This window comes from Heloderma suspectum, chromosome 14 (genome assembly GCF_057233095.1).
Source record: "Heloderma suspectum isolate Gila_16-S chromosome 14, 16-S_ref, whole genome shotgun sequence".
NCBI classification, from domain to species: Eukaryota; Metazoa; Chordata; class Lepidosauria; order Squamata; family Helodermatidae; genus Heloderma; species Heloderma suspectum.
Genome location: NC_139471.1, coordinates 24139244 through 24150258, shown reverse-complemented (window position 1 = coordinate 24150258; position 11015 = coordinate 24139244).

The following is an 11015-nucleotide window of genomic DNA, read 5'->3' as shown; positions in this document are numbered from 1 at the left end:
ATCAGCTTGGATCCAGACGTTGCCACGCTTAGGGTCTAACTATTGAAATCAGTATGACGCGAGTCAGTAAGGCCTGAATTGTCCCATTGATTTCAAAGGGTCTGCTGTAAGCATGGCAACGTCTGGAGCCAACTCACCGAGATGCGAATTGTGTTACAGGTTTATATTGGGAATGTCTGGAAAGGGCCTTTGAGCAGCAGCACCCAGAAGCTGGAACTCCCTCCCTGGAGAGATTCGTAGCACCCCCACGTTGCAAGCCTGCGACTGGCCTTGGCTGGAAGAGATTTTGAGGGTCCCGCTCGTTGCTGCTGCGTTGTTTTTGAGATACTGTGCTGCTCCTGAGGTGGACAAAATCCCAGACTGGATCCTGAGTTGCTCCTGCCCCGTCTCAGGTGAGGAGTTTGCTGCCTGCTATGGAGGAGTTACGATCTTTCCATTTCTTTCCAGAACAAACTGTAAGAAGAAAAGGGTTCATTTAACTCCAGTTGACAGGCCTGGGAAATTCCAGCATTGTGAGTAGGAGCAACTGTTTTCACCCTTTCAGGCTGGAGGGGGAGGACATGAGGTTGTCGAACCCCCTTTCACAGCCAGTCAAATTGGTGCCCATCGCTACGTCTTCTGGATGCAAATTCCGTAGTTTAACTCTGCACTGTGTGGAGAAGGCCTTCCCTTGATCTGTCCTGAATCTCCCAGCAGTTACGCTCCATTTGATGACCCCATTTGGTTTTAGCAAGATGAGAAGGGAGATGACAACGACGCAGCCCTATCCAGTTTCTCCACCCCATGCCCAATTCTATATACCTCTATCATGCCCCCAACCAACTTTCCTTTTTCTGGGCTAGGAAGCTCCCACATTTCCCATATGGGGTTGTTGCTCCAGCCCCTTGATCGTTCCTGGGGCAGTTTTCCAGCCCCACAATGTGCTTTTGGAGGTGTGGCAAACAGAAAGTACATCATGAATTTGTGTAAAGGCATCACAGTACTGACAGCTTTATTTGTGGCTCAGCTACAGGTAGAAGGACAAACATCATTAGTGTGGTCTCGACAGATTACAACCATTACGGGATTCTTGCTGCTGAAATAGGAGACATAAGGATTCTCCATCTCTACAGTAAGCATGAGGGACTCATGGAAACCTAGGGATGTCAGAGAATTCCACCACGGATCTCGGTGAGGCCGAATGCCAGTGCATTTGGCCCCTCAAACTCCGTGGTGGAATGGCCTGCCACACCCCCACACACCCGCAGATCCCCCCCGGGACGAGACTTACCTGGGGCGGATGTTCCGGGCGGCAGCGGCTCCGGCGGTGGCTGCGGCGGCTGCAGTGGCTGGTCTTCCGACCGGCTGCCACCACTGCCATTTACAGTCTTGGGGGGGGGGGGGGTTGGGTTTTTTTACAAGACATGATAGGCTACATAAAGATATACGTTGCCTATCATGGCTGGGTAAAAAAACCAAAACCACGTACACAAATGGCGGCGGCTACGGCCGCCATTTGCGTTCCTTATTTTTGGCCGTCTTAGTCTATGTAAACATTTACATAGACTATGATGGCGAAAATAAAGGGGAATGCAAATAGCGTAGCGGGTGCTATTTGCGTCCCTTTTTGATTCGCCGTTTTAGCCTACGTAAATATTTACGTAGGCTAAAATGGTGAAACAAAAAGGGTCGCAAATAGCGCCCGCTACGCTATTTGCTTTCCCCTCTATTTTCGCCGTCATAGTCTATGTAAATATTTACGTAGATTAAGATGGCCAAAAATAAGGAATGCAAATGGCGGCGGCCATAGTCGCCGCCATTTGCATATGCGGTTGTTGTTTTTTTTCCCAGAGCCCTCCGCAGCCGGAAATCCGGCTGCAGACGGCTCTGGCCTGGGCTGGGCCTGGCCGGCTGCTCTGCGGAGCTGCCACGGAGCACAGCCGGCCGTGGAGGATTCCGGGGGGGAGGGACGGAACGCCTCCCCCACCACCATCAACATAATCCTCCGAAAGGTACGTGACTTTCGTACATCCCTATAGAAACCTATTGGCATATCTGCCAATGGTTCAAAACATGCAGATGCTATCTTTGTTTTTTAAGCCCCATGCCCTTCCTCCAATAGTTCCGTATGAGAACCTTGTTGAAATGTCTCCTTTGACGAGAGTTTGCCCACTTGGCTGCTTCCGGACCTAAAAACGGACCCAAACGCTCTCTGCGGTCAGAGTAGAGCTGGGCACAGGAGCGGTATTCGCAATCACCAGGACTCTCCAAAGTGTCTCCTCTCTGCTCCTCTCATGCCCGATTCCCATTCGCGTTTGGGATCGCTGCTTGCTCTGCGCAAATGGGGAAATTGTGCAATTCAACCTACGATCGAAGGTGAAATGTGTGCAGTTTCCCCTAAATTTGCACAACTTCCCTACTTTGCACGGCTTTCCTCCATACAACAGAGTGGGGCTGATTCAGCCTGTGGGGGAAATTTGTGCAAATTAGGAAAGCTGCACAAATAGTTTGTGAGCCCATGTTTGCCAGTTGAAGAATATTTTTGGCAGAGACGTGCTCAGGCGCACAATTGCGTTCAGGGCTTCCAATAGGGCATGCTGCCATGATCTGTGAGGATAAATGAAATTCTCATGCATCCCTAGGTCAAAGTCCATACATTTCTGAGCTTGTGTGGTGTAGTGGCGAGAGTGCTGGACTGAGTGTTGGGAGATCTGGGTTCTAGTCCCCACTCAGCCACGGAAGCTCACTGGGTGACTTTGGGCCAGTCACAGACTCTCAGCCCAACCCACCTCACAGGGTTGTTGTTGTGAGGATAAAACGGAGGAGGAAGAGGACTATATACGTTGCCTTGGGTTCCTTAAGGAGGAAAAAAGGCAGGATAGAAATGTAATAAATACATAAATAAATTGTGATGTGGTACCTGACAACAAAAAAGCACATTCGAAAAACGTGTGCCTGGACTGTCTGGACATGGATCGAGACCCGGGGTCTCCCTGGCGCTGGTGTAACATTTCAGCTAGGACACCACGCTGGCCCTCAGTGATCCAGCATTCTCCAGGGATCTGGGGAGGACAGGCAAGGAGGAGAAACCCAGAGGTTTGAGCAGCGTCAGGCCTCCCACTCTGAACTGTGTCCGTCCATTCTGCCCTCTTTCCTTGCCGTACTTTGCAGTTATGGAAAACGTGTTTGGTTTTACAGCCAGGGAAAGAGTGCTACCAGAGGAAATGAAAGCCAAATTCGCTGAAGTTGCTCGGAGCCTACATTTCCCTACCGACAAAATTATCCGCCGTATCATAACAGGTAATAGCACTAGGCTCTTGTGAAGATTTCCTGAACTGAGAAGAATTGAGAAAAACATTTCACCCTGTTCTTTGAGCAGCGATAGCTGTAGCTGCTTGCAAGCTGAAGAAAGTGGAACAAAGCCTGTAAGAACAGCTTTGCCATCCACCTCATCCCCATAAGCCCCTGGAAAGATCATAAATGTTGCTGGATTGGTCAGGCCTGGGCTTAAATACCAGGCCTTGTTAGGGACGTATGAAGCTGCCACCGTCCGCCGAGGGGGGCCGGGTTCCTTGCAGGGCAATTCGGGCCACTTGGGGCCCTGAGGAGTCCTCTGGAGCCCTGCCTCGTCCGCCGGAGTTGCTGAAGCAGTACTCCAGCTTTCTAAAGAGCACGATACTCCAATGGGGTCTGCCACTAGCCTACTGCGGGAAAATCACAGCCATCAGTGGCATATTTTATGCCATTTGTGGCCACAAAGCACTTGCTTTTACCTAAACTGCAGCTCTTTATGGCTATACTTAGGCAGAACTAGGTGCTTTACGGTGCAAATGGCAAACAATATGCCACTCATGGCTATGACTTGCCTGCGACAAGTCAGCGGCAGCCGCCATTGGCGTATCACGTTTTTTAGGAAGCCAGAGAGCTGCCCTGCGGGAACTCCTCCGGACCCGAAGCTAAGCGTGGCCAGTCTGCCACGGACTTCGGAGGTCAGATTCTTTGGAATCTGGCCTTCTTGGCGTCCACGGCAGATTTCTCCAGCATCCCTACCTTCTGCGTATGGCACCTAAAGCTCTAGCTTCCCCGGAAGGTTTTCCAGCCATTGTCCTCAGGGACTTTGAGCTGGGGAACACTCCCTCTGGTCCCAGGTTTGGGAGCGGCTAGGTGAGGCGGACAGAGATGGGGAATTGGCTGCTGGGCTTGGTGTATTGCTTGCAAAAGCACAAGCGATCAGCGGGGGGGAAAGGCAACTCTGTGTGATTCTGATTTCTGGGCCCAATTCTGCGTCTTGCTGTGCTGACACGATCTCTTTTATTTCACAGAATGTGTGCCATCATAAGGAGGTCACGAAATGCAAGAATCTGGAAGTGTCTGGTGGACTGTGATACCGGAGAGATAATTCTAATGTAAAGAAAAAGTGCGCCGGTCCCGTCCGCCACATTGCATCCACCACCAGACAAGGCAATAAAACCATCGAGCTGGCACACAAATCCCCCTTGTCCAGCTGTCTGTGCAACTCAGCATAGCGCCGTCTGCAGAAAACACCCTGCCACGGTGCTCGCCACAGTCGTCCCCAGCAACACCCTGCATCCCAGGCAAGGGGGACCGAGGCGGGGACGCTTCTGGGCCAGCCCGCTCAGCCCCGCGTCGCCGCATCACGCTCTCCCTGCCGGAGGTTCCTCTTGGGCCACGTGCACCGAGCCTTTGCCCCAGGCGACTGTTTCGCCGTAGGGCAGCCGCTCCCCACGCAGGCCGCTCCGCGCATGCTGGACTTCAACCGCCACCAGGCCCACCCAGACAGCCTGCCGATGACCCTGCGCGCCCCTCCCCCCGCTCCCGCAAGGACAGGGCTGGCGCAAGACCTCCCGCCGCCAACCCCGCTTCTCCCCCGCCCCGCCACGGCAACGCTGGTGGCACATGTCTGCCCCTCCCCCCGCAATTACAACACCGGTCGTGCGCCCTCTACTCCCTTCCCCGCGCTGCTGCCCTGCTCCCCCTACCCCGCGACATCACTATTTATTTATTTATTCATTCATTCATTCATTCATTCATTTCATTTCTATATCACCCAATAGCCGAAGCTCTCTGGGCGGTTCACAAAAATTAAAACCAAACAGCACACAATAAAACAATTTCAAATATATAGAACATTAAAACCACAGTATAACAATACAACCACAATAAAACCTAGCAGCAGTGCAGGAGTTTAAAATACAGATTTAAAACAGCAAGCTAAAAGTCTAGAAAGCTCAAATGCTAAAATGCCTGGGAAAATAAAAGGTCTTCACCTGGCGCTGGAAGGAATACAATGTAGGTGCCAGGCGAACCTCACCAGGGAGCTCATTCCAGAGCCGGGGTGCCACAGCAGAAAAGGCCCTCCTCCTAGTAGCCACCCGCCTCGCTTCCTTTGGCAGGGGCTCACGGAGAAGGGCCGCTGAGGATGATCTCAAGGTCTGGGCAGGCACTTATGGGAGGAGGCGGTCCTTCAGATAACTTGGCCCCAAGCCGTTAAGGGCTTTGAATGTTAACACCAGCACTTTGAATCGGGCCCGGAAATGGACTGGCAGCCAGTGTAGCTGGAAAAGTACTGGTGTAATATGAGCTTGCTGGCCAGTCCCTGTTAACAATCTTGCTGCCCTGTTTTGAAGTTTCCAGACCATTTTCAAAGGCAGCCCCACGTATAACGCCTTGCAGTAATCCAGACGCGAAGTGATCAGAGCTGGATAACTGCAGCTAGGCTCTCTCTGTCCAGATAAGGGCGTAGCTGGTATACCAGCCTAAGCTGATGAAAAGTGCTCCATGCCACTGAGTTCAGCTGTGCCTCAAGTGACAGTTCTGGGTCCAAGAGCACCCCCAAACTATGGATGTGATGCTTTAGGGGGAGTGCAACCCCCTCCAGAACAGGTTGAATATCACCTAGCCAGGCAGACGAACCACCCACTAACAGTACCTCTGTCTTGTCTGGATTGAGTTTCAGTTTATTGGCCCTCATCCAGTCCATTACCATGCCCAGGCCCTGATTCAGAACAGCCACTGCCTCACCTGGGTTTGATGAGAAAGAGAGGTAGAGCTGGGTGTCATCCGCATATTGATGGCACCTCAGCCCACACCTCCGGATAACCTCCCCCAGCGGCTTCATGTAGATGTTAAACAGCGTGGGGGATAAAATAGAGCCCTGTGGAACCCGATGGCACAATTGCCATGGCACAGAGCAATAATCCCCCAGCACCACCTTCTGGAATCGGCCATCCAAGTAGGGCTGGAACCACTGCAGTGCAGTGCCTCCAACTCCCAGCCCAGACAACCTATCCAGAAGGATACCATGGTCGATGGTATCGAAAGCCGCTGAGAGGTCCAGGAGAATCAACAGGGTCGCACTCCCCCTGTCCCTCTCCCGGCAGAGGTCATCCCACAGGGCGACCAAGGCAGTTTCCGTTCCAAAACCAGGCCTGAAGCCCGATTGAAATGGATCTAGATAATCCGTTTCATTCAAGAGTGCCTGGAGCTGTCCTACAACCACCCGCTCAAGCACCTTGCCCAGGAAGGGGATGTTGGCCACTGGCCCATAATTGTTAACATCCTCTGGGTCCAAGTTAGGCTTTTTCAGGAGTGGTCTGATTACCGCCTCTTTTAAAGTGGCTGGCACCACTCCCTCTCTCAAGGAGGAATTTACAACCTCCTGGACCCAGCCGGACATCCCTCCTCATTTGATGTAATAAGCCATGAAGGGCAAGGGTCGAGCACACAAGTGGTCGGTCGGACTTGGCCAAGCACCTTGTCCGCATCCTCAGGCCTCAGTAACTGAAACTCATCCAATAAAACTGGACCAGATGGTGCTCTGAACGCCTCTACCAATGGAACTGCATTAATCTTGGTGTCCAATTCATGGCGAATCTGAGCGACTTTATCCTCAAAGTGCCATGCAAACTCGTCACAGCGTGCCACCGAGGGTTCCACCGTCTCTCTCCCTGGCCCAGAATGTAACAGGCCGCAAGCCACTCGGAAAAGCTCTGCTGCATGACAACGAGAAGATGCAATGCTGGTGGAAAAGAACTGTTTCTTTGCCCCCCTCACCGCCACAGAGCAGGCTCGACAGTGGGCTCTTACCTGTGGTCGGTCAGACTGGGCACGCGTTTCCCTCCACCTGCGCTCTAGCCGTCTCCCCTCTTGCTTCATTGCCCTCAGCTCGGGTGTGTGCTCAGCTGAGCAGAGCTGGCTGAGCTCTGCTCAGAGGAAGAGGGCGCTTGGGCGCGATCATGCCAAGCGCCCGAGTCATCTCTGCATCCCACAGAGCGAGCTGGGCTTTGACAGGAGCACCAGCCATACCAGCAGGGAAATCAATGGCAGCCCTGCACTCCTCCGAGCTGCTGTGGCGTCAGCGTTGCCCTCCTCCCCCTTCCTCGTTCCCTCCCCAGTGACGACGGGGACCAGCCCCACCACCCTCTCCCTCCCCCTCTGCCAGCCACCCGTAGCGGTGGCTAGCAGGGAGTGCTGTTTGAGGCCAAGGGTCCTGCCAAGGCCCTGCGCGGCCTCAGTGGTGGCACAGCTTGAGGTCACTGGGCACTGCTGCAGCTGGGGTTACAGGGTTCTACTGCACCTCAGATCTAGAGCAGGGATCTGGGTGGGTCACGTTCCACAGGGACACCAGAAGGGAATTGAGTTCTTCAGCCCACAGAAGCGCTTCACACCATAGCGAGATCAGCTTAGCCAAGCCACCCGAGACAGTCGTTCAACTGTATCTGGAGCTGGTCTTCCGGCTGCGAGAGATGCTGTTGAAACAGACTTGCAGGACAGCTTCCCCTCCAAGAAGACTGTTGCAGGTGGACCTCAGGCGGAAGCCCTCAGGATGACTCTTGGGAAACGCCTTTTTGCACACTTTATTCAGCTGGACCAGATCCCAGACACCGACTTGGCAAATCTCCCCCCTTGGCCCCCAGTCTGCATAGGAGAAGATGGAAAGCTGAGGGCTCCGTCCAAGCCGGGGGGGCTCCAGGGGCCATCAGAGTCGGTGAGAGATACCATTGACGGGTGGGCCCGGTGCTGGCCGCATGCTTCACACTGACTGGCCGGTCAGCACAGATCCTTAGTGACCGGGGCCTTGCAGCCATTATCCCAGGATGTAAAGGGGGGAGAAGAGCGACCCCTCTAATGGCCATTCCATTTGCTTGCTCAGCGTGGCGATTACCCTCCATGCCAGGCGCTTATGCTGGAAACGCTGGGCCTGACTGGATGGGAGAGCATCACAGCGGAAGAGCGAGAGGGCTCGAGGGCTGCCGCAACGCCACTGACCAATGCTCGATTGTATACCGCTTGACAGGGACATAGAGCACAAGACCCACAGAACACTTTATGCTGCTTGTGTCGCTTTCAAACCGGAGTTTGGTAGCGTTCCTCTGGGTAGACTTTGGGCGAAGCTGGAAGCCTCCCGTGCCCCTGCTGGAGGAGCCCTCCTCAGAGGAAGAGCTGGAGACCCCAGAAGCCGGGGGCACCCAGGCCAGGGACTGCCCCAGACCCACGGGGGCCTGAGCCCTCGGGGGAGGCAGCTGCAGGCCATCCTTGTCAGGAGCGAGGGGCCCGGCCTCCGAGGCAGAGGCTGAGCCACCCCTGGTCCCCAGGAGCATCCTCGCCTCAAGTGACAGGCTGGCAGGGCTCCTGTGCGAAGGAGGGCTCACCTCCCGAAGAGGCCTCCTCAGGAGAAAGGGACTCCTCAGGAGTAGGCTCTGGAAAGGGAGCTGTGATTACAGCAACAGAGCTCTGAGTGGGGACCAGCCGGCTTTGGGCTTCAAAGCTTTCACTAGAAACCCACACAGGTTTGGAACAAGTTGGTCCATCCGGCCTCTGCCGCGTGCCGTGCCTCCCGAATCGTGCCCTGTGACTGATGCTGCTTCCTGACCTTCTCGACTGCTGGCCAGACCTGAAGGATTTCCTGCCTTCGACCTCTTGCCTGTTACCTTGACTACTGCTGCTGTTGCCTGATCCTCATTGCCTGCCTGCCTGCCCGCCTGTGTTCTGACCTCCGCCTGATTTTGACCACCCCTGCCGTAGCCTGAGCCTTCTTGGGCTGAAACCTGCGCGCTTGACCATTTCCTTGCCAACTTGACCATTCTGTCGCATCGCTCCCTATATTTGCTTGCAACGAGCCAAGACTCGGTCTACAGCAGGACAAAGCCCCTACTTTAGGTCGTAGACTACTTACACGCATCCACGTGTTACATAATAATACTTACTTGAGAGTAAGATGCACTCTGCAGGCATTTGTCTCCCCTGGTTTCGGTCAGGAGGGGAGTGAAACAGGGCTGTATCGGGCTCCCTTTTTATTTAATGTTTATATTAATTCCTTGGTTCAGTCTTTATCAAACCCCGATTGTCATTCACCTAAATGAGCAAGCCAGTCAATCCCTGCCTTACTGTATGCGGATGATCCTGTAATTTGTATCATTTTCAGAAGTAGGACTCAGGAGAGCCCTCCGGTCTTCCTCTACATATTGCACGGAGGAGCAGCTTACGATAAACCACCGAAAGACTAAAATTTTTGTTTTCCCTAAAAGGCTTATTCAACATAGGTGACAAATTAACGGCCATGACATAGAACAGGCTGTATAATATCTAGGCGTAACGTTTCAGGCCTCTGTGTCATGGAGAACGCAGTCTGCGTATGTTCCTGGGAACACCCAAGGAACGGTTGCAGCTATTCTTGGATTCTCTTTTTTCTCAAGGAGGTTTCTGCATACCACCTGTGATCACAATTCTCCAGGGTAAGGTAGTGTTCCCAGCCGTGTGCGGATCACAACTGTGCACATATACACAACTGTTCACAGAAATTAAAACCACAGAGTGCAGCATAAAACAATATAAAATATGAATTTTTTTAAAAAAACAGTATAACTGTAGAACCAGAATAAGACGTAGCAGCAATGCAGAGATTTAAAATACAGATTTAAAACAACAGAGCTAAAAGACTAAGAAGCTAAAATGTGGGAAAATACAAAGGTCTTCAGCTGGTGCTGAAAGGAGTACAGTGTAGGCACCACTCACACCTCTCTAGGGAGCTCATTCCACAGCCGGGGTGCCACAGCAGAAAAGGCCGTCTTCCTGGTAGCCACCCACTTCACTTCCTTTGGCAGGGGCTCACGGAGAAGGACCCCTGAAGATGATCGTAAGGTGCAGACAGGCACATAAGGGAGGAGGCGATCCTGCAGATAACTTGGCCCCAAGCTGTTTAGGACTTTGAATGTTAATACCAGCACTTTGAACCGGGCCTAGAAATGGCCTGGCAGCCAGTGGAGCTGGAAAAGTACTGGCGTAATGTGATCTTGTTGGCCAGTCCCCGTTAACAATCTCGCTGCCCTGTGTTGGACCAGCTGAAGTTTCCAGATTTTCAAAGGCAGCCCCACATATTTGTTGTTTATTCGCTCAGTTGCTTCTGACTCTTTGTGACTTCACAGACCAGCCCAGGCCAGAGCTTTCTGTCAGCCGTCGCCACCCCCAGCTCCCCCAAGGTCGAGTCCATCACCTCCAGAATGTCATCCATCCATCTTGCCCTTGGTCGGCCCCTCTTCCTTTTGCCTTTATTTATTTATTTATTAAATTTATTAATCGCCCATCTGACTGGTCACCCAGCCACTCTGGGCGATGTACAACCCCCATAAAACAATTTAAAACAATAAAATTTTACCATTTTTTTTTTTTAAATACCCTAACCCACCCCAAATGCCTGCCTGAACAACCACGTTTTTAATGCATGACGGAAGCTCATTAAAGCCTTCCGCTTTCCCTAGCATCAGCATCTTTTCCAGGGTGTCCTGTCTTCTCGTTATGTGGTCAGTTTTGCCTTTAATATCATCCCCCCAAGTGAGCAGTCTGGCTTTATTTCCTGGAGTATGGACTGGTTTGATCTTCTTGCAGTCCAAGGCACTCTCAGAATTTTCCTCCAGCACCACAGTCCAAAAGCATCTATCTTCCTTCACTCAGCCTTCCTTATGGTCCAGCTCTCGCAGCCATAGGTTGCTACAGGGAATACCATCGCTTCAACTATG